At 37.8% G+C, this 25,681-nt stretch overlaps 1 long non-coding RNA gene across 6 annotated transcripts; it reads right to left on the reverse strand.

Annotated features, from left to right (window-relative positions):
* Positions 1-470: 470 nt before the first annotated feature.
* On the reverse strand, positions 471-25,668 carry LOC132002893 (uncharacterized). Of its 6 annotated transcripts, none has more exons than XR_009400070.1 (7): positions 25,476-25,668; positions 17,575-17,673; positions 12,400-12,491; positions 10,909-11,025; positions 10,554-10,795; positions 3,490-3,552; positions 471-2,700 (listed from the first exon to the last, which is right to left on the reverse strand). It is a non-coding gene; the product is annotated as an uncharacterized LOC132002893 (long non-coding RNA). The 6 variants fall into 6 exon arrangements; XR_009400067.1 differs by having other exon boundaries at positions 3,490-3,558; XR_009400069.1 differs by having other exon boundaries at positions 471-2,726; positions 3,490-3,558.
* Between the last annotated feature and the right edge of the window lie 13 nt (positions 25,669-25,681).

The following is a 25,681-nucleotide window of genomic DNA, read 5'->3' on the forward strand; positions in this document are numbered from 1 at the left end:
CCTGGGGGCTTTTAAGAAGGGCTAATGGCTAAGTACTTCTAGAGATTCTGATTCAATTTAACTAGAGCTTGGGTATTATTTTTTTAAAGTCTCCCATATATTCTTAACAATTCCTTAGAGGAATATTTTTAGGACCAAGTGACATAGTCTATTATTTCCAATGCACTGATGATGCATTTTGAATGAAGCATTCATTCAGTCATCCATTCATTTATTCAATTTCCAGCTCTAATGACTATTAATGTTCTATTTTAGAGAAATTATGTCTATGAATTCTTCACGTTTCTAGCATCTTCTAGAAATATGTACATTCTTTATACTGGATTTTCAGTGGGTTACCTACTACATAATGAAGTTAAACTCTGAATAGCATTCTTCCCACAAATTTCACACTAAGCTGCTGCTTTTGGAAGTAGACAATAGCACAGGAGAACAAAATTAAATAGTCTAGACAAGGAAAAAGAAACATCTATTTTCAGTTTATATTTTATTGGAGGTGACTTGCCAGTCGGATGATATTTAAAATTATCCAGAATAAAAAAAGAATGGGTAGTTGTATGAACATCTTCTTTGTTCATTCTCAAGAACTTCCCTGAGTTATTATGCAGAAGGAACCTTCTAGGTGACTTCAGCAGTCTGCATCTATCCAATGTTTTCAGAAAGGAAGGTAGAAATATGATATTTTATTCTTGCCATGGATGTCCTTACGGAGTCTCCCTATGCACACATGCAAAAGTCATGTGTACTGGTGGAATTGCTGGATTATAGTGTATGTGAGTGTTCAACTACTAATATATTACCAAATTGTGTCCAAAGTGGGTGGGTATATTTATCGCCCCATCAGCAGTGTATAAGAGTTTCTATTCATTTTTGAGATTTGTGATTATACAATTCTTAACTTTAGCTCCTTTAGTGGGTTTTATGTGCTATATCATTACAGAATGGATTTGTATTTCCTTCGTTACTAAAGAAGTTGAGTAATTTTTCATGTTTATTCACGTTTTGTATTTCTTCTCCCTGTGAAATCTCTGTTTGGACAGTTCCTGCATTGGTTGTCTTTTTCTGTTTGTTTTATAGGATTAATCTGAATACTACCATCTTCCTCCGCTACAGGCATTGCAAATATCTTCTCCCAGTTCGTAATTTGTTTTTGCCCTTCCTTTTTGGTGTCTCCTGATGAACAGAAGTTCTCAATTTTTTTTTTTTAAGATTTTATTTATCTATTTGACAGAGAGATCACAAGTAGGCAGAGAGGCAGGCAGAGAGAGAGGAAGAAGCAGGCTCCCCGCTGAGCAGAGAGCCCGATGTGGGGCTCGATCACAGGACCCTGGGATCACGACCCGAGCCGAAGGCAGCGGATTTAACCCACTGAGCCACCCAGGCGCCCCAGAAGTTCTCAATTTTAATAAGGTCAGAGGTGTCTATCTTTCTGATTAGAACTTCTTATGTCTTAACTATTTTTACTTACACAAAGATTTAAAAAAGATAGTCTTCTACTTCTAGAAGATTTTATACATTTAAATGTTTAATTCTTCTGGAATTCAGTGTCAAATGCCCACTCATAAGGACTATTCACATGTGGAAAAGATAGCCACAAATGTCTCCCAGGAAAACTTGCCTGGTGTCTGCTCTATGGCTTATGAAATCCCACTCTTACACATATTTTGAGTCTCACTTCCTTGCAAGTCAAGAGCCGTGACCAACATGGGTACCCTTACTATCATAGTTACTTCAGCTTGACCTGGTAGAGTGAAGGAGTTTCCCAGTTCTCAATCCCAACAGATCTGATGAGGGCAATAAAATACTTCTGAACATAAACCCTAAGCACTGAACAAAAAATGTCCTCAAAAAGTGTACTTTGAGGCCTCTATGTTATAAGACTATAGTTTTGATAACCATTAAAAGGACTTTCTATGAAAACAACAACTCTAGTAACTCCTATGTAATTGCACCAAATAACACAAAACAACCAATTAATGATACTGAATTTAAAAACAACAACTACAAGCCAACTCTTCCGTCAAATCTACATCTTAATGGCAGGAACTTGACCAAAGGAGGGATGCAAGAAGCCAACACTGACACATTATGCTATTGCCAACAGAACTGAGCATTTCACAGACAGCAATTGGGAAAAAAGTAAAGTACTTTGCCTTCTAAAATAAAAATAACAAGGCCACCCTAACTGGCTTGGACCACCAAGCAATTAAAATATTGAATATCCTGTAAACCTGGTTTCCAAACAAAAGCAATTCTACTGGTGATTTTGCTATGTTGATATCTGAGAATATGCCTTGGTCTTTATGACTATAGTCATGTAAGGAAGTTGACCATGGCCAGCATTAACACACTAGTATAAACTTGCAAACCTTGATAACTCTGTTGTTTATGTGATCAAATGTTTACTAGGTCCTCTATTTGGGGAGCCAATCCTTCTGAAGTCTGATTTCTCTGTTTCCTTTGCAAGTACTTTCCCTTTTAAAAATTGTGTCTCTGAGCCCTCCTTGGCATTGTTCAGTCGGATGCTTCATTTGCTTCTTGGTCATCTTTCTTGCCTGGTACTTCAAGCTCTCAGTGTGATGACGTTTTCTTTGTTCACAGCTCACCCACACACCTCATGTTTTGACTGGGAGTATTTTCATTGGCATTTTACACAGATTCATCCTGGATACTGTCCACAAACGAGCTCTTGGCTTCCTCCTAAAGCAGCAATCCATGGATATGTTCTCTCAGAAACATGTAAGAGGAAACAAAACCACACTTATAATGCTTTTTGTTCTGTCTGAACCTAAGCAAAACCTTGCAGTTAGAATTAAGTCAGTCATTAAATTAATGACTTATTTTAGCTATTTTTTTTTTTTAAATCTGAAGGCTTCCTTATCAGTAGGAAAAAAAAAAAACCCAGTATTTTCAACCTCATAAACACCTGTAATAACGAAAGATCTTGGGCCTATATGAGTCAGCAGTTTTCTCTCATTTGCTTTTTATCTTGGACAGAGTTTACTTGTCTTCTTAGGATGGCTGTAGCCAAACTGCAATATCTGTGGCTCCCTTGGGACAGATCTTCACATTCTCACCCTTGCCTGGGGTCCTAGGACATATGGTTGATGCAGATGCCCTAAGGTAGACACATTTTTGAATGTGTACAGATGGAAACCGTCAGGGGCATCACAAAATGAATTGGCTTTTAGGTCAAACCTGGAACATATCCACCTTCTGCAAGTTTAGGTTCATGTGGAGAATGGTGCTGGGTTTAGATAACACAACTTCATATCCTCCTCTGAGGCTCACAACTCGGAATCCAAGCTCTGAAGACATAGGGAATGTTCCTTGACAATGGGCAGACTCCAAGCAAACACTTGTATCCTATTTCTATCCCACCCCAACATCTGACACCCCACATGTCTCAGAGAAAGTGAGACAACTGGTGGTTAGTGGACCCAAAATCATATCCCCATAAAATTTGAGTATATAGCATCAAATGCTTACCACAGGCATGAGCACCCTGGTCTCAGTCACCAGCCTCCCAAGGGCCATGTTGACCTGGATCTTCTGTATCTGAAAAATGTCAAGACACTGAGGACAAATGAATAGCCCATTCTGATTCTTTCTCACCAAATGCTATAGGCAGGTGAAGCATAAGTTGTTTGCAAGGTATCAAGTAGAGGTCTTCAAAAATAGTTAAGTAAAAAGATAGATTCTTTTCTGAGTTTTCTGTTATGCTCACATAGAAGTTTGCCATCGTAAGGTGCCTGTTCAGTGCTGTATTCTGGACTCCAACTCTCTGAAAAGGCTCAAGTGTCCCGCTACCAGGTTTTCCTAGATTTACTTATTCCAGAACTGAAAGCACTTTGAGTGTGAAAAGCCTTTTGTCAGTCTGTATCACCAAGGCATCAAGGCACCTTAAACAGAATCTATACGCATACATTATAGGATAGGGTTCTGAAAAGACTAAAAAGAGTTTTTAGTGTTGTTGCTGTTGTTTGGCTCCAGGCATTAAAAGAAATCTTTGCCTAACCACTAGCTCACTAGTAAGCTAATGGAATAGAAACGTAAGTGGCCACAGAGAACAAAAAATATAATTTAAAAATTAGCTCAGAAAAGGCATTTTAAAAAACAAGCAACAATAGTCACAACAAACAGTAACAGTAACAGTGTATCTCTTAGATTTTATATTACTTGGGAGTTCATTGAGCTTCTTGGGTGAGCGCTTCATGTCTCTCATCACATTTGGGAGTCTTGGCCCTTAGTTCTTCAAATGTTCTTTCTGATCCTTTCTCTTTCTTCTTACCTTCTGGGGATTCTGGGGATTCTGTGTATATTGGTATGTTCGATGGTATTCATATCATGAAGGGGGGAGTGATTTCTAAAGTTGCCACATTATAACGTTCCAAATATCAAGTTTTCAATGAAAGATTATAAAATTACATGCAAAAGAAAGGACCATTCATAGGAAGAAAGAAATTAATAGATCTTAAGGAAGCCCAGATATTGGATTTAACATACAGAATTTAAATGAACTGTCTTAAATATACTCAAATGGCTAAAGAAGCCATTGGGGGGGGGGACTAGGAGGATGATGTCTCATCAAGTGGAAAATATTAACAAAGACACAGAAATTACAAAAAAACCCCAAAATTCTGCAGTTTAAGAGTGCAATCACTGAAACGAAAAACCTACTAGAGAGTTTCAAAAGCAGATCTGAGTAGGCAGAAGAAAGAACCAGTAAATATGAGATTATCCAGCCTGAGGAGCATAAGGAAAAAAGAATGAAAAACATGGACAGAGTCCATGAGACCTGTGGAATACCACTGAACATACCAATATACACAGAATAGGTATCCCCAGAAGCTAAGAAGAAAGAGAAAGGATCAGAAAGAAAATCTGAAGAAATAATGGCCAAGACTCCCAAATTTGATGAGAGACCTGAAGCTCTCACCCAAGAAGCTCAATGAACTCCACGCAACATAAAATCCAAGAGATACACACTAAGACAAATCATAGCCAAGTTATCAAAAGCCCAGGACTAAGAGAGAATCTTGAAAGCAGCAAGAGAGAGACAACTCCTCAGGTACGAGGGATTATCAATAAAATTAACAGCTGATTTCTCATGAGAAAAGATGTCATGTAAATCATAATCAAAAGAAGATTGGGTAGCTATACTAATATCAAATAAAGTAGAATTTTAAAAAAAGTTTATTACAAAAGAAAAACAGACATTATATACTTATAAAAGCATCAAGCCATCAGGAAGATACAACAATTATATCTAATAAAAGATTCCCAATAAAAAAGCCCCAAAATGTACAAGGACCTCCAGATATAAATCCTAATAAAATATCTCCAAAGCATATGAAGCACCTAATAAAAATGCCTAATAAGAGAGCCACAAGACATAGGAAGAAAAAACAGACAAAATTAAATGGAGAAATAGACAGTGCTATAATAATAGTTGGAGATTTCAATATACCATTTTCAATACTGGATAGAACAACTAGACAAAAGATCATCAATGAAATAGAAGACTTGAACAATGCTATAAATCAGCCAGAACAACTGACATATATAGAACACTCCATTCAAAAACAGTAGAATACACATTCTTCTCAAGTGTACATAAAAAATTCTCCAGAATAGACTATATGTTAATCCACAAAAGAAGTCTTAATAAATTTTAAAAGATTAAAATCAAACAAAGTATCTTATCTGATCATAATGGAATAAAACTTAAAATCAATAACAGAAGAAAATCTGGAAATTTTAAAATTACATGAAACATTTGGGTCAAAGAACAAATCACAAGACAAATTAGAAATTACTTTGAGACAAATGAAAATGACAACACAATATACCTCAAATTTATGGAATGAATTAATCAGCACCCAGAGGTGAATGTATAGCTGTGAATGCCTATGTTAAAAAAGAAAAAAAGTTCTCAAATCAATAACCTAATTGCACACTTTAAGAAACTAGATAAATAAAAGCAAATTAAATCTAAAGCTGGAAGGAGAGGGGCACCTGGGTGGCGTTAAAGCCTCTACCTTCGGCTCAGGTCATGATCCCAGGGTCCTGGGATGGAGCCCCGAGTCAGGCTCCCTGCTGAGAGCAGGGAGCCTCTCTCTCTCTCTGCCTGCCTCTCTGCCTGTCAAAAAAAAAAAAAAAAAAAAGCTGGAAGGAGAAAGGAAATAATAATGATTAGAGTGGAGATAAACCAAATAGAAAATAGAAAACAACAGGAAGAATCAAGGAAACCAAAGTCTAGTTCTTTGAAAACAGTTCAACAAAAATGACAAATTTTTAAGCCAGAAGACCTAGAGAAAATGAGAGCAGACTCGGATTACTAAAATCAGAAATGAAAGTGGGGACCTAACTGCTGACACTGCAAGAATAAAAAGGATTAGAAAATACTATGAACAGCTACTCTGGGAAACAGTATGGAGGTTCCTCAAAAAGTTAAAAATAGAGCTACCCTAGGACTCAGCAATTGTACTACTGGGTATTAATCCAAAGGATACCAACATAGTGATTCAAAGGGGCACCTGCACCCCAATGGTTATAGCAGCAATGCCCACAATAGCCAAACTATGGAAATAGCCCAGATGTCCATCAACAGATAAATGGATAAAAAAGATTTGAGATTATATATATATATGTATACACACACACACACACACACACACACACACACACACGATGGAATATTACTCAGCCATCAAAAAGAATGAAACCTTGCCATTTGCAGAAACCTGGAGAGAATTAGAGGGTTTTATGCTAAGTGAAATAAATAACTCAGAAAAAGACAAATACCATATGATTTCAATCATATGTGGAATTTAAGAAACAAAACAAATGAGCATAGGGGAAGGGAAGGAAAAATAAAATAAGATGAAAATTGAGAGAGAGGCAAACCATAAGGGACTCTGAACTCTAGGAAGCAAACTGAAGGTTGCTGGAGGGGAGGTGGGTGGGGGATGGGGTAACTGGGTGATGGGCATTAAGGAGAGCACTCAATGTAATGAGCACTGGATATTATATGCAACTGATGAATCATTAAATTCTGCCTCTGAAACTACTAAAAAAATATTATGAACAATCAGACTCTAGCAAAGTAGAGAACCCAGATGAAACTACCAAAACTGACTCAAGAAGAAATAGAAAATCTTAACAAATCTATAACAAGTGAAGAGATTTGATCGGTATTTAAGAGGTTTCCCAAAAAGAAAAGGCTAGGAATAGATGGCTTGTTTCACTGGTGAATTCTACCAAATATTTAAAAAAGAATTAACATCAATCCTTCCCAAAGTATTCCAAAAAATAGTACAGAACAGAACACTTGCTTATCCTTTTTATCAGGTAGCATTCCCCTAATACCAAAACCACACAGGGATATCACAAAAAAAGGAAACTACAGACCAGTACCCTTTATGAATTAGATTCAAAAACTCAACAAAATACTAGAAAACAGAATCCAAACAGAGTCCTGGCTTTCATTAATCCCAGGATTGCAAAAGTGGTTCAACATTTGAAAATGAATCAATAAAATACAGCACATAAATAGAATAAAGGGGGAAAAAAACTTCATGATTATCTCAATTGACAAACAAAAAGTATTCAACACTATTCAGCATACTTTCATGATAAAAGCACTCATGAAAGTAGAAATAGAAGACAACTTCCTCAACACAGTAAAGGACATTTTAGAAAACCCTCAGCTAACATTATACACAGTGGTGAAAGTCTGAAAAAGATTCCCCCTGTGATCAGGAGCAAGACAAAATTGCTCACTTTCCCCATCTTCTACTAAAAGTCTTAGCCAAAGGAATGCAACAAGGAAAAGAAATAAAGGCATCCAAATAGGAAAGGAGCAAGTAAAACTACTCATAGATGACATCATCTTTATATAGTATCTCATAAAGAATCCACACGAGCTAATGAATGACTTCAGCAGTGTTATAGGATTCCATACCAACATACAAGTTAGATGTATTTCTATGTTCCAGGAATGAACAATCCTAAAAGACAAAGTAAGGAAACAATTTCATTTATAAAACCATCAAAAAGAATGAAATATTTAGAAATAAATTTAATCATGGAGGTTCAAGATTTGCATGCCACAAAACTACAAAACATTCTTGAAAGAAATAAAAGCAGACCTAAATAAATGGAAAGCCATCTTGTGTTCATGGATTGGAAGATTTGACATTGTTAATATGGCAAAAATTCTCAAAGGGATCTACAAATGCAGTATGATCCTTATCAAAATTCCAACTGCCTTTTTCTCCAGAAACTGACAAGTTGATCCTAAAACCTTTAGGAAATTTCAAGGGACTCTACATAGCCAAAATAATCATTAAAAATCAGGTCAAAGTTGAAAGACTCAGATTTTTCTGCTTCAAAACATAATGCAAAGCCACAGTGATCAAAACAGTGTGGTACTGGTTTAAGGATAAACATATACATCAATGGAATAGAACTGAGCATTCAAATAGAAGCCCAAACATCTCTGTCAACTGACTTTTGACATGAATGCCAAGATCATATAGTTGGGAAAAAATCTCTCTTCAACAAATAGTGCTTGAACAATTAGATAGCTATTTGCAAAAAAATGAAATTGGACTCTGACCTTACTTATACCATATGGAAAAATTATCACAAAATTCATTGAAATCCTTAGTATAAGAGCTAAAACTATACAAGTATTAGAAAATATAAAAGCAAATCTTTGTGACCTTGGATTTGGCAATGGTTTCTTAGATACAAAACAAAAAGCACAAGCAATAACAGAAAAAAACAGATATATTGGACCACATCAAAATTAAACTTTTCTGCATCTAAAAATACTATTAAAAAAGTGAAAAGACAGGTGGCGTTTGGTGACACTGACCATGCCCGCAATGTCACCTCCCATGAGGCACTGGCAGGTTGGGTGGAGTAGGCGGCCATGGGGAGCTTTGTGCGGCCTGCACAGACCGGTGGGAAGTTATTTTAGTTTATATGAAAGAGATGTTTCCTCATCTCTAAGATTTACCAGAAATCTTGATTTGAAGACAGTAAATGGATTTTGCACCAAACCACAAGAAAGACCAGAAGCTCCACCCTACACTTAGAGCTGCAGAGTACCATTACACAAACCTACAAGTTGGGAGAGGAAGATCCTGATATCACCAGGTTGCTTCAAAAAGGAAGATGAGATCCCAGCGGCTATCTTGTTCAAGACGGTTGATGCTGCCAAGAACAAGATCTGGGGGAAGATCAGCTATGTAATGACTGCCCTGTGGCAGGACGCATTTTGGTGGTTACTGAGGGCAAGAAGGCTGTCATCAAAGGAAACGAGTCTTTAACAAGACTGAACTTGGAGCAGAAAGCTTGCCTGAAAGAGGAAGCAGCCACAAAGGCCAAGACAGTAGCAGAGATATCCATGTTGGCTGGATTTTGAAAATGCAGGAATAACATTACAGCAGTTAGCAGGATTAAAAAGAATATGGAATGAGGATCCATTTCGGGAAAGGGGATTTGCACACACTTATAATTTCCCTATTTCTGCTCTGGAGATACACATACCTTTCCTTAAAGGGAAAAAAAGAAAGAAAGAAAGTGAAAGGACAACCCATGGATGAAAAGGGAGAAATTATTTTCAAATCATATATATCCAAAGTATGTGAACACTTACCACCCAACAACAAAAAGACTAACAGCCCAAATTAAAAAAAACACAAAGGACTTGAATAGACAGTTCTCCAACTAAGATATATCCATGACCAATTAAGCCATAGGAAGATCTCCACAGCATCAGTCATTAGGGAAATGCAAACAAAAACCACAATGAGAAACCATTTTATATCTTTAGTATGGATATACCAAGAAAAAAATGGCAAATAATTGTTGGCCAGGATATAAAAATACATTGCTGGTGAGAGCATAAAGTGACACAGCTGCTGTGGAAAACAGTTTGGTGGTTCCCCCCAAAATTAAACAAAGAAGTAAGAAAAACCCCAGCAATTACACTCCTCTGTGGAATTCCAAAAGAATTGAAAACAGGAACTTGAACAGATCATCGTATGTCAATGTGAACTGCCGCAATATTTATGAGTCAAAAGGTGGGAGCAGCCCCAATGTCCATCTGCTAATGAACGCATAAACAAAAATGGTATATCCATACAATGGGGTATTATTCAGCCATGAAAAGAACTGAAATTCTTATGTAGGGGGCAGCATGCATAGACCTTAAAAACATCATGCTAAGTGAAATAAGCCAGATCACAAAAGGACAAATATTGTACGATCCTATTTGTACCAGGCACCAGGAATAGTCAGATTTACAGAGAGAGCGAGCAGAATGGTGGCTGGCAGGGCCTGGGGGGAGGGTGGAAATGGGAAGTTTCAATGGGGACCAAGTTTCAGTTTTGCAGGATGACAACATGCTGGGGATGGATGGTGGTGACGATTGCCCAACAATGTAAATGTACTTAATGCCACCGAACTGTGCTCCTACAAATGCTTAAAACGGTAAATTTCATGTTGTGTACATTACACCATCATAAAAAAAATTATACCCTAGAATCTTCTTGAAAAACAGCTTCAAAAATATTTCAAGAATGACAATGCTGAGGACGCCTGGGTGTCTCAGTCATTCAGCATTTGCCTTCGGCTCAGGTCGTGATCCCAGAGTCCTGGGATCAAGCCCCACAATCGCACTGGGCACCCTGCTCAGCAGGAAGCCTGCTTCTCCCTCTTGCACTCCCTCTGCTTGGTGTTCCGTCTCTCATTGTATCTCTGTCAAATAAATAAATAAAATCTTAAAAAAAAAAAAAAAAGAAGAATGGCAATGTTGTTAGACTGAATATATAACTTTTTAGAGTAACAGCTTTTAAAAGTTCAATGTTTATTTAAATGTACAATTCAGGGCACCTGGGTGGGTCAGTGGGTTAAAGCCTCTGCCTTCCGCTCAGGTCATGATCCCAGGGTCCTCGGAGCCTGCTTCCTCCTCTCTCTCTGCCTGCATCTCTGCCTACTTGTGATCTCTCTCTGTCAAAAACACACAAACACACACAAACTTTAAATGTACAATTCAGCTGCATTTAGTGTATTTGGGGTATTGTTCGACCATCACCACTATCTACTTCCAGAGCACAACATCAACCCCAAAGGAAACCCTGTACTAGTTAAGTGGCCCCTGAAAATCCTTTTTATGCTTTCTGTCTCTGGATTTAGCTATTCTGGACATCTCATATGAATGGACTCGTACAATATAGGGCCTTCTGCGTGTGTCTTCTTCATTAAGCATAAAGTTTCTGAAGTTCATTCATGATGGAGCATGGATCAGCACTTTATTTCTTTTTCTTTTTCCTTTTTGTGCGTTAAAGAGGGTGTTTACCTTTTTTATTAACCTTATTGTCAGATACATTATTTTGATAATTTTTAAAATGGTTTCTATGGTCTATAATGGCTCCAACTACTGACTAATCTTTCCCTCACAAGCTGCTTACTTCTTTTTAGAGATCCACTTTGGAATCTGATTCTTTTTTCTTTTTGTTAATGAAAAATTTTCGAACATACAGGACTAGAATAATGACCACCTATATGCATTGTCTCATTTTAATAGTAACATTCTGCCATTGTTTCATCTGTTTTTCACTGAAGTTTTTGAAAGTAAATGAGGCAGAACATTTGGGTGATGTCCCAGTGTGTCCAAAGTTTCTCCTGTTTCCTTACCTTCTCAGGGAAATCTCCTGACCTTCTTTTCTCCATTTACCTCACATAAAATGTCCAACACGAGTCCCTCATTCATCATTGACTCCTAGTCTCTCAGTAATCCCAGAAGAGATTCATATGTGATTGTTCCTAGGATTGTCCCCTTCATTCCACCCAGATTGTTCTCTCAGGAGCTACAGCTGTGGTACAACTTCATGCACACAGCTCTCTGCCTCCCATCACAGATGATGGGTCTAGAAGTCTAGTGGCCTAAGGAGCGATTTCCTACTGATCTTGGACTTAGGGCCCAGAGGGTTGAGGTGGTTTTCCTTTAATTTGTGGTTCTGTATTTCATTTTCAAGACGATGAAATACTCATCCACATCCACACCAAAATAAGAATATGTACCCATTTTACAAATTGTTAAACATACAAACACAATAAAAAACAATTAGCAAGCTGGAAAAATATCGCCATACTGAAAAATTCAACATTTGTTATTTATATAACAAATTCCTAAATATCTACCTAGCCCTAGAAATGTGTAAATCCTTTTGCTAGACCATATATTACTGAGTGAAAATAATTTGTTTACAGTTTTGTAGCTTCTGATAAAATATACTTCTCAAGGGTAGGAACATAATCATGTAAATCAGGTAATAATTCAAAATGTGTTTGAGTACATGTGTCCCAAGAATGTTCTCTTACCTATTCCTAGAGCTTGATGCAGCCTCCTCCAGCAAGTCCTCCCTGATCTCCTAGACAAGGATCATGTGTTACTGATGTTCTCATAGTCTCGGCTGGTCATTCATGGTACAAAAAAAGATTATTGTTAAATAATGTAATGACAGGGACGCCTGGGTGGCTCAGTGGGTTAAGCCGCTGCCTTCGGCTCAGGTCATGATTCCAGGGTCCTGGGATCGAGTCCCGCAATCGGGTTCTCTGCTCGGCAGGGGGCCTGCTTCTCTTCCTCTCTCTCTGCCTGCCTCTCTGCCTACTTGTGATTTCTCTCTGTCAAATAAATAAATAAAATCTTAAAAAAAAAATAATGTAATGACAAGTTTAGTATCTGTTTCCCTGGAGAATACCTCATTTCCCTAAAGACATAGACTTTGTTCCCCTCTCAGGAATGGGTCCCAGTATCAAGCAGGCACATAATTAAAGGCTTGGTAAAAGATTAATGAGTAAATATGTCACACCACAGAGAATTTTATAAAGAACAGACTACACATTTTTTTCTTTTTTTAAAAAAGATTCATTTATTTATTTGACAGACAGAGATCACAAGTAGGCAGAGAGGCAGGCAGAGAGAGAGGGGAAAGCAGGCTCCCTGCTGAACAGAGAGCCTGATGCGGGGCTCGGTCCCAGCACCCTGGGATCATGACCTGAGCCGAAGGCAGAAGCTTTAATCCATTGAGCCACCCAGGTGCCCCAGACTCCACAATTTTTTAAGTTGTCTTACTTCTGGTTTGTATAGAGAGTGAGAATGGAGAACGGGGTGTGCACTATTGAGGAAGGCATGAGCAAATGGAAGTTTCTAGCATTTGAGGCTTGCTTTCTCTCCTGGCTTCCAGTCATATGTCAAGTAGAGAAAAGTTTACTTTTTACTACATACAATCATAGTAATTTCTCATTTTGGTGTCCTGTGTTACAAAATCTTTAACGCTGTATGGTGACAGATGTTAACTAGACTGTTTGTGATCATTTCACAATACATACAAAGACTGTCATTATGTTGTGCACCTGAAACTAACACAATGTTACAAGTCAATTATACCTCAATATTTTTAAAAAAGAATTCAAGCTATGTCTCTCTATAAGCACTCTTTCATGGTATCTCATACGTTTTATAATATTTTATTTTCATTAATTTCAAAGTATTTTCTAATTTCTGTTGTGATTTCTTTTTGACCAATTGGTAACTTTTGGTGTGTTATTTAATTTGATTTCAATTATTTTAAATTTTTTGAACCTTGTTTTATGGCCTAGTATATGGTCTATCCTGGGTAGTGTTCTCTGTGTACTCAAGAAGATGTCTATTTTCCCATTATTGTTTGAATACTCTATAGGTGTCAGGTCTAGTTGACTGATAGTATTAAGTGTTCTAAATGCTTGCTAATTTTGTCTGGTTGTTCTACACACTATTGAGATGGGGTAATGAAGTCTCTATTATTTTTTGAATTGTCTGTATCTCCTTTCAGTTATCTTCTGTTCAATCAAACGCCCCTGACCCAAGGTTGCTTAAATATGTCTGACACACTGTCCACAGGATCTTTGCACTTGCTATTCTTTCTGCTTGACACTCTTCTCTCAGATACATGCATGACTCCCTTCCTCATATTCTTCAGATCTTTGGGAAAATATCCTTCTCAGTGAGGTCTTCTCTAATCATTCTATTTTAAGTTGTAACATCTCATTTCCTCTTTCTTGTTTAATTTTTTTTTTCTTCCATAGCACTTGTCTCCATCTGCCATAATGTATATATAATAACATAATACTATAAATAGGGTACTCCTCATCATCTTTCTCCTATTAGAATGTAAACTTCAAGAGCATAGGGATTTTGTCTGTTTTATTCCCCTGTATCTCCAGCCCTAGATCAATGTTGCCACATAATAGGTGCTCAATGAATGTATACTCCGTGAATGAATGAACAAATGCCCTGAGCATGGCTTGAGGAAACCAGTCAGCTGGGCAGCAGACTAAGTTGGATTATTGTCAATTTCAAGTGGATCCTAGATATCAAATCATTCTATTACAAGACTCTGCAGCTGTAAATGATCATTTCCTTAAAATTCCATTCATGTTATTAAAATTACCCATATTAACACTGATTTAGTTGGGTCAGCTTGTTGCTCCCTCCTATTTCCATCTTTTCCACCTGTCTCCAAATGTTTTTTGAGCCTTTACTACACTGTATGCTAAGCGCTGGATGCCAAGTGGTAAGCCTACAGTGATAAAGTCCTTGCATTTATGAAGCTTACATTATAGTTTTCTGAAATTGTGCAAAAGTCAGCACACCCATCTCTGCAGTATCAGTATTCCCCTAGACCAACTGAAATTAAGTAGAATTATAACAAATGATTTCAACTGAACCTTATCAATTTCATGCACATAAATCAGCTTTCAAATACCCCTGAAACCCAGCTTTAAGCACTACAGATACCTGAAAGCTAGTTTGAATAAGTGGCAATGGAATTGTATCCATAACATTTGAAACTGTGTGCAAATTAGCAGCATTAAACGGATGTCTGACAAAGGTTCTTCACATAATTTTATGTTTCAGCTACAAATCCCAGTGCTAGAACCTTTAAAAGCATTTGTATGTTATTTTGCAAAAATACTTTGATGTCATTGTGGTTCATTATAATGGTTAAAGTTATTGTCAGCCCCCCTCCCCGCCCTGCCTGAAAGCCTCTTTCAATAATTCCTGGCATAAATGAAACCATAGCCAGAGTAATTTTTCTAATGGCTAAAAATGTTTTAGTCTTTTGTCTGCAAGTACGGTAGTTAAAATACTTCAACCGCAGATTCTTATTATTGCATCAGAGAACAGCCAAGTACCTGAGTAATAGCTCAGAAGTTGAGACAGGACACTATGCCAGTCAGCAGAAAATTCTGAACCTCTCATAGGACAGAAGCCTAATTGCTCACCTATTTCATTTGACAACCAGAAAGGTTTCGAGAAAACTTTTGTGGGTTTCTTTTTAAAGTGTTTCAAAGATGAATTTTAACAAGCACAACCAAGTGCTAGTTCCCTACCTGATTTTCCACAAAATTTGACATGTTTGGCTAATAAGCAGTTGCACTGGCAATCTGGGGACATGACAGAGTAATAGTGAAGCAGGATCAGTTTAATTACGGGATAAATTAAAAATTGAAGACCGGCCACTCAAGGCAAGTCAGCAAAACTGTACCATGGCTTGCTCAGAATTCACAAAGTAAAATGGAAATAACCCCATGTGTCCATGTTCCGGAATAACTCTGAAGAAGCAAGATTACTATGGGAACCTGCATATTTTGACCTGAGACCCACCCTAGTAGTGTAATAGTCAAAGTTTGCTATGAATGGAGATGAGTTCCAGAACTTACGGTAACATCCCTGGCTCTCCTCAGGGGGTCAAGGCACACCCAGCAGTTGCTGAAGTAGGGGACTAGGACGTATTCTTAACGTATTCTTAAACGTTTTGGTCTTAGAACCCCTCTACCTCTTAAAAATGAATAGGGGCCAATTGGAAATTTTTGTTTGTAAGAATTTTTGTCTATCGCTATTTACCACATTATAAATTGAGTAATTTCTAAGAATATTCATCAATTTAGGGGTGCCTGGGTGGCTCAGTGGGTTAAAGCCTCTGCCTTCGGCTCAGGTCATGATCTCAGGGTCCTGGGATCGAGCCCTGCATCGGGCTCTCTGCTCAGCGGGGAGCCTGCTTCTTCCTCTCTCTCTCTGCCTGCCTCTCTGCCTACTTGTGATCTTTGTCTGTCAAATAAGGAAATAAAAAATCTTTAAAAAAAGAATATTCATCAATTTATTTAAAAATAGAAGCCTCATACATGATAACATGACATCTTTTTGTGACAAATAACCATATTTTCCACAGTAAACTTTTTTCATTACATTTCTTCTTCACTGCATCACTTGGTGAGAAATGTGGCATTTTGTTACCTTTTGGGGATAATCTTAAGGTCTGCCTCAATCAAAAACAGCTGGACACTCATGTCTGCTTCTGCACTGAATCTACTGTCGTATGTTATTTGTTTGAAGTACATGAAGAAAATCCAGTCTCTCACAGGTATGCTATAAGAGGGAGGAGCATTTTCATAACTTTTTCAGATAATTGCGGCTAATCTTATTAGATACTACACCAACACTCAACAAATGGCAGATTTTTTTAAAAAAGGGTAGTTGCGGTGTGAAATCTGAAATGCTATTGGTGACATTTTCACACCGGCACATTAAAATCTCTTGGTCTTACATTGCAAATGGTCTTTTCCCATTCCTTCCTTTGTAACATTATGTAACGGTCATCTGAAAATATGGCTCACTCAGGCCGATAATCTAAATGTTGACACATTTAATTACATAAAACCAACTTTATTTGTTCCTATCACCAATGATCTAATCAGAAAGGTATCTAAGTTGTAGGAAGCTGTCAGGCTCACAGCGGTGGATACAAGTTTCTAAAATGGTAATCTCTACTCAAAAGCTCAAGTTTTCATTGGCACTATTGTCAGCTGTTTCCCTTGGAGTAGCAAGAGTCTGGCTAAATTCATTGATTAGAAAATGTCAGCCAAACATGCAACTCTGACTGGACATAGTTTATCTGCTGTTCTTGAAAGTACAAATAGTGGCAAAAAGTGGTGGTGAGTTCAGCTTTCAACACAAACAACAAAACAGGTGCTTTCCCTCCAGACAATTGTTTTACTGGTTTTATAGCAAAAGTGTCTTATACATGGTTCCCATTTTATGTCATACAATTTGTTAAAAAGATGTGTACTCAGGGATGGAGATCAATTAAAATTAATGATTTTTACTGCCCTTATCTAGCATATTATTAAGGGAACTGGCTTTTTTTCTTTTTTGACCCTAAGAGTGCATGGTGGTGACAAGTACAATAACGACCAGTGCCACAGCCTTGATTCATAGTAAAGCTTTAGGCTGTTTTTCCCATTATTGCTTTTGCATCATCAGAATAATGTCAATTTAGTATCAAAGGCAAATAATGTCTCAACACTATTCTGAAAATAAATTTTGACCTCACACATCCCCTGCAAACGTCTCAGAGACACCCAGGGGTCCACAGACCAGACTGTGAAAACACTTGGACTATGAGAGGAGAAGCTATAGAGGAGAGCAAGGGAGATGAGATGCTTTATACGTACCAGTGTCAGTGCTGTACAAAATGGAAAAGACGTTCTACATTCTTTATCTTGTGGGAATTATAAATATAAGCTCCTCCCAAATGATGACCTGTGCTTTCCCTTTAAGGACAAAGAAACAGACTTTAGGAAGAGACCGAATAAAGAATCTGGTCTGACTCCAAAACTCTTATTTCCTGCCCACCTCCACCCCAGTGGAAAAAGATATCTTCCTTCTAGCTTTGATTTAGGGACCCTCTTGCAATGTGCCCACCCCTCCCCCATAATAAGCCACATCCCCACACTATCTTCTAGCCCGTGTCCATGTCTGGGCCAGCCCTGGAATCTGCCAGTGAACTACTTCTCTTACTACCAGTTTTTTAAGCCAGAGGTAACAAGGACATGGCATAGGAGGTCTTTTTCTTCAGTGATCCCCCATTGGACATTAATAATCTTTGCTGTTCAGTAAGCCTGAAACTGGCCTCAGAAACATCTTAACTCAGGTCCAGGTAGCCATAATCAATCAATAAATCAATCAAAGCTAACAAAAGACATGAAATTTATTTGTCAGCCCTCATCTCTAAATCATTATGAAGCATGTGTGCGGGAACAGAGCATGAACCTCCTCATTTGTTACAAAAGCAAAATATAAGTTTGCCGTGAAGAGATGTGGACAGCTCCAAGGGATGGAGTAATCATTCAGAGTAAGGATTTGTTGACCCCAACTGATCAGTCTCCCTGAATTTACTACAAGTTCAACAGTCCACCAGATGTTTTTTACCTACCACAAAATTCTACATTGTATCTGTTTTCACTTTTCCAAATTGTGTTTTACAGTCTTAACATAATTGGGCTTCCATAAATCACTGCAATGGCTTTGCCAACCCGCATTGCAACACTTTCCTGTCTGCACACTTGATATTTGACTAGGTTCTTCCACAGGCTGCACTGGCCTTAACATCTAAGAGTATTGAAGATATTTTAGAAGCTGGAGGAAAAAGCAGGATTTGGGAACAGAAAAATCTGGATGCAGACAATGAGGCCATTGTTTAGGGAGCTAAGATTCTATGTGAACATCCACTCACATGGTCACAAGTCTGTTTATGCTTCACTATTTTCAGGTAGAAAATCAAGCCATGAAAGAGTGCAATCTTTCCCTCTTTGATTAAAAAAATGGATTTTATCTTGTTCATTACCCCGCCCCTGGCTTCTGAGGATCTCAAATGAAAATTTTTATGGAAAAAAGATTATTTTATGTAATTATTCTTCACTATGTTTTTCAATTATTCATAGCATTTCAGTCCCCATTACTTATCATTACAATGACATTTCCCTGGAGACAAGAATTCTCATTATAGACTTTCTACACTAGAAATTCCTAATCAGTTCTCATTTGAAATTGTTCTCCTACCAGTCTACCAAGACAAATGGCACCTCGAAAGGAGCTGATTGATACTCCTATGGAGTTCCCCACCACAGCCTCACACAGAGAGGATGGATCCAGGTTTCCTTCTAGTTTAGAAAATCTGTCCTGCTGGAGCTAAACTGCCAATGTCCTCTGAAAACCAAAATAAAACAAAACATATACCTTATTAAAATCCCTCCCTTCACAGGAGGAAACACGAAAATAGAAATAGAGATGTGACTTTAGTTTAATAACCAAAAGTTATGGGTTTTGTTTAGTATTTTATTCAAGCCTGCTACAAAAGTATTAATTTCCCTCATTTTAATAAGTCACATTCCTATTCATTTGTTGACCTTATTTTCTAAAGCTATTGGATGACTTTCATTTTTCTGAGTTTTTAAAATTGTCATTCACCTCTGTGCTCTAATGAAGTTAAAATACCCTCTGCCTAAAATATTTTCGCCTAAAATACTCTTACTACTTGCTCTATGGCCAAAGAGTTACTCTTTCATCAAGTTCAACCTCTCAGGGAAACTTCTTTTCTGTCCAGGGGTTCGCCTCTCATCCATTCCCTTCCTCTAAGGTAGGTGCATGGCATCACCCGTGGAATGGTCATCCTCTTCATGTTCAGTGTCCTCTATTAAACCATTTAGAATATTGGAATGCACTCACTTCTGTCTTCCACCAAACTCTTTGTGGAGTCCTTGAGGGTGAGGGTCATGTTTTATTCATATTTATAGTCTCATCACTCAGGGCAGTAACCTGATGTAATCTAGACGCTAATAAATATTGAATGAATTTTGAGTTTTCCTTCTTACCACATTTAATTTACTTCACAATTTTTCTTTTTAAGTTTCAATGCTTTTCTTATTCTTTTTACACTAATGATCTCAAAGTAGAGATAAACTGACTATTAGAGTGTCAGGGAACCATTCTGTTTTCAGACGTGTATAAGAGATAGGTACACAAACCGATTTTAAAAGCCTGTAGTAAAATGCCTTACTCTCTTTAGAGGAAAATGGTACTATAATGGGGGGTTCACTTTGAAAATCCATTTGGTAATTTTTTATGAAGCTAGACACACACCTACCTTATGGTTAAGCAATGTAAAATCTGGATATTTTCCCAACAGATTATAACATATTCACAAAATGTTTACGACAGTTTCATTCATAGTATCAAAAAATTGCAAACAACCCAATTTCCATGAAGAGAAGAATGTATACATAATTTGTAGTATATTCACATAGTGGAATACTACTTAGCATTAAAAAGGAATTGAACTATTGGTACCTATGACATGATGGAATCTTAAAAACAGGCTAAACAAAAAGAGCCATACAAACAAGAGTACACACTGTATGGTACCATTTATATGAAACTTAAGAATAGGCAAAATAAATCCACAATTATAGAAATCAAAATAATGGGCGGTTCTGGTGAGGAAGAGGACCCGTTGAAAAGGTTGGAAAGGAGAATCAGGGAATTTTCCATAGGGATGACAATGCTCTATACCTTTGTTGGAAATACTGGTTACAAAATTATAAAAGTTAGTCAAAAATTATCCACTTGGGGATGTCAGGGTGGCTCAGTTGGTTAAGAGTCTGCTTTTGGTTTAGGTCATCATGATCCCAGGGTCCTGGGATGGAGTCCTGCATCAGACTCCTTGCCCAGCCAGGAGGCTGCTTCTTCCTCTGCCTGCTGCTTCTCCTGCTTGTGTGCTTTCTCTCTCTCTGACAAATAAATAAAATTTTTAGAAAAAAATGTTTAGGGGAGCCTGGGTGGCTCGGTGGGTTAAAAACTCTGCCTTCAGCTTGGGTCGTGATCCTGAGGTCCTGGGATTGAGTCCCACATAGGGCTCTCTGCTCGGCAGGGAGCCTGCTTCTCTCTCTCTGCCTGCCTCTCTACCTACTTGTGATCTGTCTCTCTGTAAAATAAATAAATAAAATCTTTAAAAAAAAAGAAAGAAAGAAATGTTGTGGTTAGGATCTGTACATTTTAGTGTGTATAATTAAAATATGTCTCATGTATACATACATACACTTCTATGTATATGTATGTATATACACATGTCCATGTATATGCATGTATACACACATATATACATATCATACTAGGCTTCAAATGTTTACTTATATTCACTTAAGTCAAGAACAATGTACAAAAAAAACAATGTACAAAGTCTAAAATGATGGGTCACAGCAAGGACACATTTAATTCTGGATTTGTTTTACTATTATTTTTATTTTCTTAATTATGATTTTCTTAGGCTAAAAGTAATATGATTTTAGTTACACTTAGTCTGGACCAACTGATGAGTGGGTAAATAAAGGAATATGCTAAAAAACAGAACTACTGACTTAGAATTGAATTTTTCCTAGGACAAAGTTAAAAAAAATTTAAGTTACCTAAAATAGAAGTAATTGCAAATATTTTGGTCACATTTGGATTTGCTTTATAACCTAAGTATCTTTCTAAATTCCTAACCATGTAGATATATAAAGCAATGTAGGATGTTAATGTTTAGGAAACAAAACGATGAGAAAGAATGAGCCATCTGAAAGGCAAGGGAAGAGGAGGCACAAAGCCCTTGAGGTTAGAAAGACCTGGCCAGGGTCAGGAAACTACACAGAAGGCAGTGGCAACTACAGTGAATTGGGGCAGGAACCAAGTGAACCTGAGAAGATAACCAAGAACTGGTTTATGCAGGACCTTGTAAACCAAGGTAATGAACTTGGACTTTACTGTTAAGAGAAAGTCTCTGGAAGACTTTAAGCAAAGTCATGACACAATCAGGTTTACATTTCTTTTTTTTTTTTAATTTAATTTTATTTTTTCAGTGTTCCAAGATTCATTGTTTATGCACCACTCCCAATGCTCCATGCAATATGTGCCCTCCATAATACCCACCACAGGCTCACCTATACCCCCCCAAACCCTCAGTTTGTTTCTCAGAGTCCACAGTCTTTCATGGTTTGTCTCTCCCTCTGATTTCCCCCAATTCACTTTTCCTTTCCTTCTCCTAATGTCCTCCACATTATTCCTTATGTTTTGGCTACTATGTAGAAAATGCACAGAGCAGAAGGAAGAGAGAAAAAGGCGACCTTAATGGGTCCATTGCTAGTTCGAGCAAGATTCTAGTGGTGCTGGCAGAGATGGAAAGAGGCAGGCCATCTGTAAATACAATTTGCAGGTGGAACTGGGACAAAATTTGCTGATGGACTGGATATGGTGGGGGAAGGAAAACTTAAAAATGAAACCAAGGGGGTATTTGGGTGGCTCAGTGTGTTAAGCCGCTGCCTTCGGCTCAGGTCATGATCTCAGGGTCCTGGGATCAAGGCCCGCATCGGGCTCTCTGCTCAGCGGGGAGCCTGCTTCCTCCTCTCTCTCTCTCTGCCTGCCTCTCTGTCTACTTGTGATCTCTGTCAAATAAATAAATAAAATCTTAAAAAAAAAAAAAAAAGAAACCAAGGATTCTGGTTTATGTTATTTACTGACATGGGAAACACTGGACTGAAAACCGGTATGGGAGTGGAAATCATAAGTTTTATTGGGGACACTAACTTTGAGATATTGAAGGGTATCCAAGAATAGTTGTTACTCTGAATAGTTTTGAGAAAAGTCCTGAATTTAAAAAATACATCTGGTAGTAAGCAGGATAAACACAACATTTAAAATTATAGGTATACATAGAATTCCCCAAGAAGAGAATGGAGAAACAGAAGAGCAGGGGAACTAGTTCCAAGTCCTGAGGTAGCCCATTATTTAGAAGACAAGAAGAGTAAAGAAAACCAGCAAAATAGGCTGTGAAGTGGTTAGAAAGGATAGTGTTTCAAGGAGGGAATGGCCAAAGGCTCTGAGAGGTGAAGAAAAACATGAAGAGAGAATACCTTCTGGTTTAGGTAACGTGGAAGCAGCTTTAGTGGCACAACCAGGGCAGAAATCAGATTAAAGTGAAAACACAACAGGAGATAAGAAATAGTAATGTTCATGTATTAGATTAGCCATACGACCTTGCTGAAATCGGACAGTTTTTGTTGTACAGAAACAGCCATTTTAAATGATTCTTTTTTTTAAAAGGTTGGTGGAAGAAAATATGGAGCAGTGTAGAAGGAAAGATGAGGTCAAGTAGAGCCAGGAAGGTGGAAGGAGAGAGTTGTGGGTGTTGGGTGGAAAGGTCAAAACATGTTCATACAGGGATAAAAGTGAAGCAATTATCAGCTGATAAAAAGGTGAAGAAAAGGAATGGAAGATTTGGCTATTGAAGAAAAAAATGTGAGATAAACTTTACCGAGAGTAGGTAAGTAAACTAACTTGGGAACTGCAGTGGGGATATTAGGTGCCACTTGAGAATTGTTGAGCCTGAATGTGGCAGGGGTTTACAGCTCAAATGCCACACGGGCAAGACAAGGAAACAAGTGAAGTAGGCTCAGTGGTAATGAAACTCAAGAATATATATCCAATCTAAATGAGATGACCACTGGATTGCTACCACCCAAACTCTCAATCCCATGTATGTCGCCACATCCTTTTTCAAGAGGAGCCAGAAATCTTGATTTTTATGTGACATATCTTAATTCTTGAAACTATGTGTGGAAGAAAACAGAGGTTGCTTTTACCTCAGGTAGTACATTCGTTAGGAGAGTGATAGGGAAGACTGACTTGAGTTAGTTGAGATGGAGTGACTATAATAATGGCTACGAAAAATTAAGCCAGATAAAGAAGAATATAGAAGCTAAAGGGAATTATTAGTTACAGTTAAGGAGGAGGAGTCAATGTACTAAAAGGAATTGATGAAGACTGGCTCCTGATTTCTCAAGTTCTTGAGAAAGTGAGCTCAAGGCTAAAGACTACAGTCACAGGATATATAAAAATCAAAATTCTGGAGCCTATGCAGTTTTTAGAAATTACAAATCCAAATGCATCAGGAGAGTAAGTCAAATAAACGTGAAACATCAGTGGAGTGGTATTATTTAAATTCAAACAGATTAAGATTTTTGTTGCTTAGCTGACTTTTAGAAAATACGTCATAAAAATAATCCAATGAGAAAAAGCATCAGACAAATTCCAGTATTGGGGCATGCTGTGAAATACCTGACCAGTACTCCTCAAACTCAAGCTTAGCAAAAACAAGGCAAGTCTGAGGAAGCGCCACAGCACAAGAAGACACAATAATTACATATAATGTGGCATTCTAGATGGAATCCTAACAGAAAAAGAATATTAGGACGTCTGAATAAATGAAGGAAATCTGAATAAACAATGGATTTTAGTTATCAATAATGTAAAAAATTGGTCCACTAACAGTAACAAATGTCCCATACTAACATAAAATGTTAATAGGGGAAACTGGATACCAGATATACAGAAATTCTGTTACTATTTTCTCAAAAATTTTAAAAAATATATCTAACACTACTCTAAACACACGCTTCTAAAAATACAAATCGGAATGCCTGGGTGGCTCGGGTCATAATCCTAGCGCCCTGGGATCCAATCCCACATCTGGCTCCTTGCTCAGCAGGTAGCCTGCTTCTCCTGCCTGCCGCTCCCTCGTTTGTGCTGTTTCTGACAAATAAATAGATAAAATCTTTAAAAGAAATACATATCAAAAAAGTGAATAAAACAAGGGCTACCTATATTTCCCAATACTCAGCTTACTAACGGTCAAGATAGTGAAAACCTCTCTTACAGTTCCTTCTCTAGTGGACGTGAAATAGATTCCTAAATTCGATTTTTATCCTCTTATTTCTTGACTGCTTCCACTACGTATGCACACACACCTAAACAACATATGGTACTGTTTCACAAGTATTAAAATTCTATGTATAGGGGCTCAGTGGGTTAAAGCCTCTGCCTTCGGCTCAGGTCATGATCCCAGCGTCCTGGGATCGAGCCCCGCATCGGGCTCTCTGCTCTGCAGAGAGCCTGCTTCCTGCCTCCCTGCCTGCTTGTGATCTCTCTCTCTGTCAAATAAATAAAATCTTAAAAAAAAATTTTAAAAACCCACAGCATTAAAAAAAATAAAAATAAAATTCTATGTATATAGATTGTCATACTATGTACGTTCTACGCCTTCCTCTTTTTGTCTCAAATTTCTGGGTCTAGTATTGATTTACTGACATATCCCTTCATATGAACATCTCATTACAGTATTCTCTTGGGCGGATAGTGCTAATTTTCTGCTTTTACTGACAGTGGTGTTACGTACATCCTCATTTCCCTGTCAAAGTTTCTACCAGATATACACTTAGAAGCAAAATACTAGGGTACAGGATTTAAAAATCTGCAGTTTTACTTTGTTTGCCAAACTACTTTCAAAGCGATAGAACATTTACGCACACACTAGCAAGAGCGTGGTATATCTTGGCTCACCGGGAAAAAAAGCTTTTGAAAGACACAGAAACTGGATAATATGCTTGCCTAATTACAATTTCTCTTTTGTGCCCACGTAATCATTTCTGCAAACAAACAGAGCAGTTAGAAGGCCCGCAAAATGATTAGACGCCGTCACACCAACCTCTCCCCGGTGCCCAGAGACACCGACACAAGCGCGCTTCCGGCGAAGGCTCGACGCAAAGGCGAACGTCAGCACGCTTGGGACGTGGACGTCGTGATGGACGCCCTTCAAGGCCCCTTTCCGGGCTGTCCGGAAAGACCCAAGTGTCAGGCTTGAGTTGGCTTATAGCCTTTTTTTCACAAGAAAGAAAAATATTCTGCCAGCCT

This window comes from Mustela nigripes, chromosome 15 (genome assembly GCF_022355385.1).
Source record: "Mustela nigripes isolate SB6536 chromosome 15, MUSNIG.SB6536, whole genome shotgun sequence".
NCBI lineage: Eukaryota > Metazoa > Chordata > Mammalia > Carnivora > Mustelidae > Mustela > Mustela nigripes.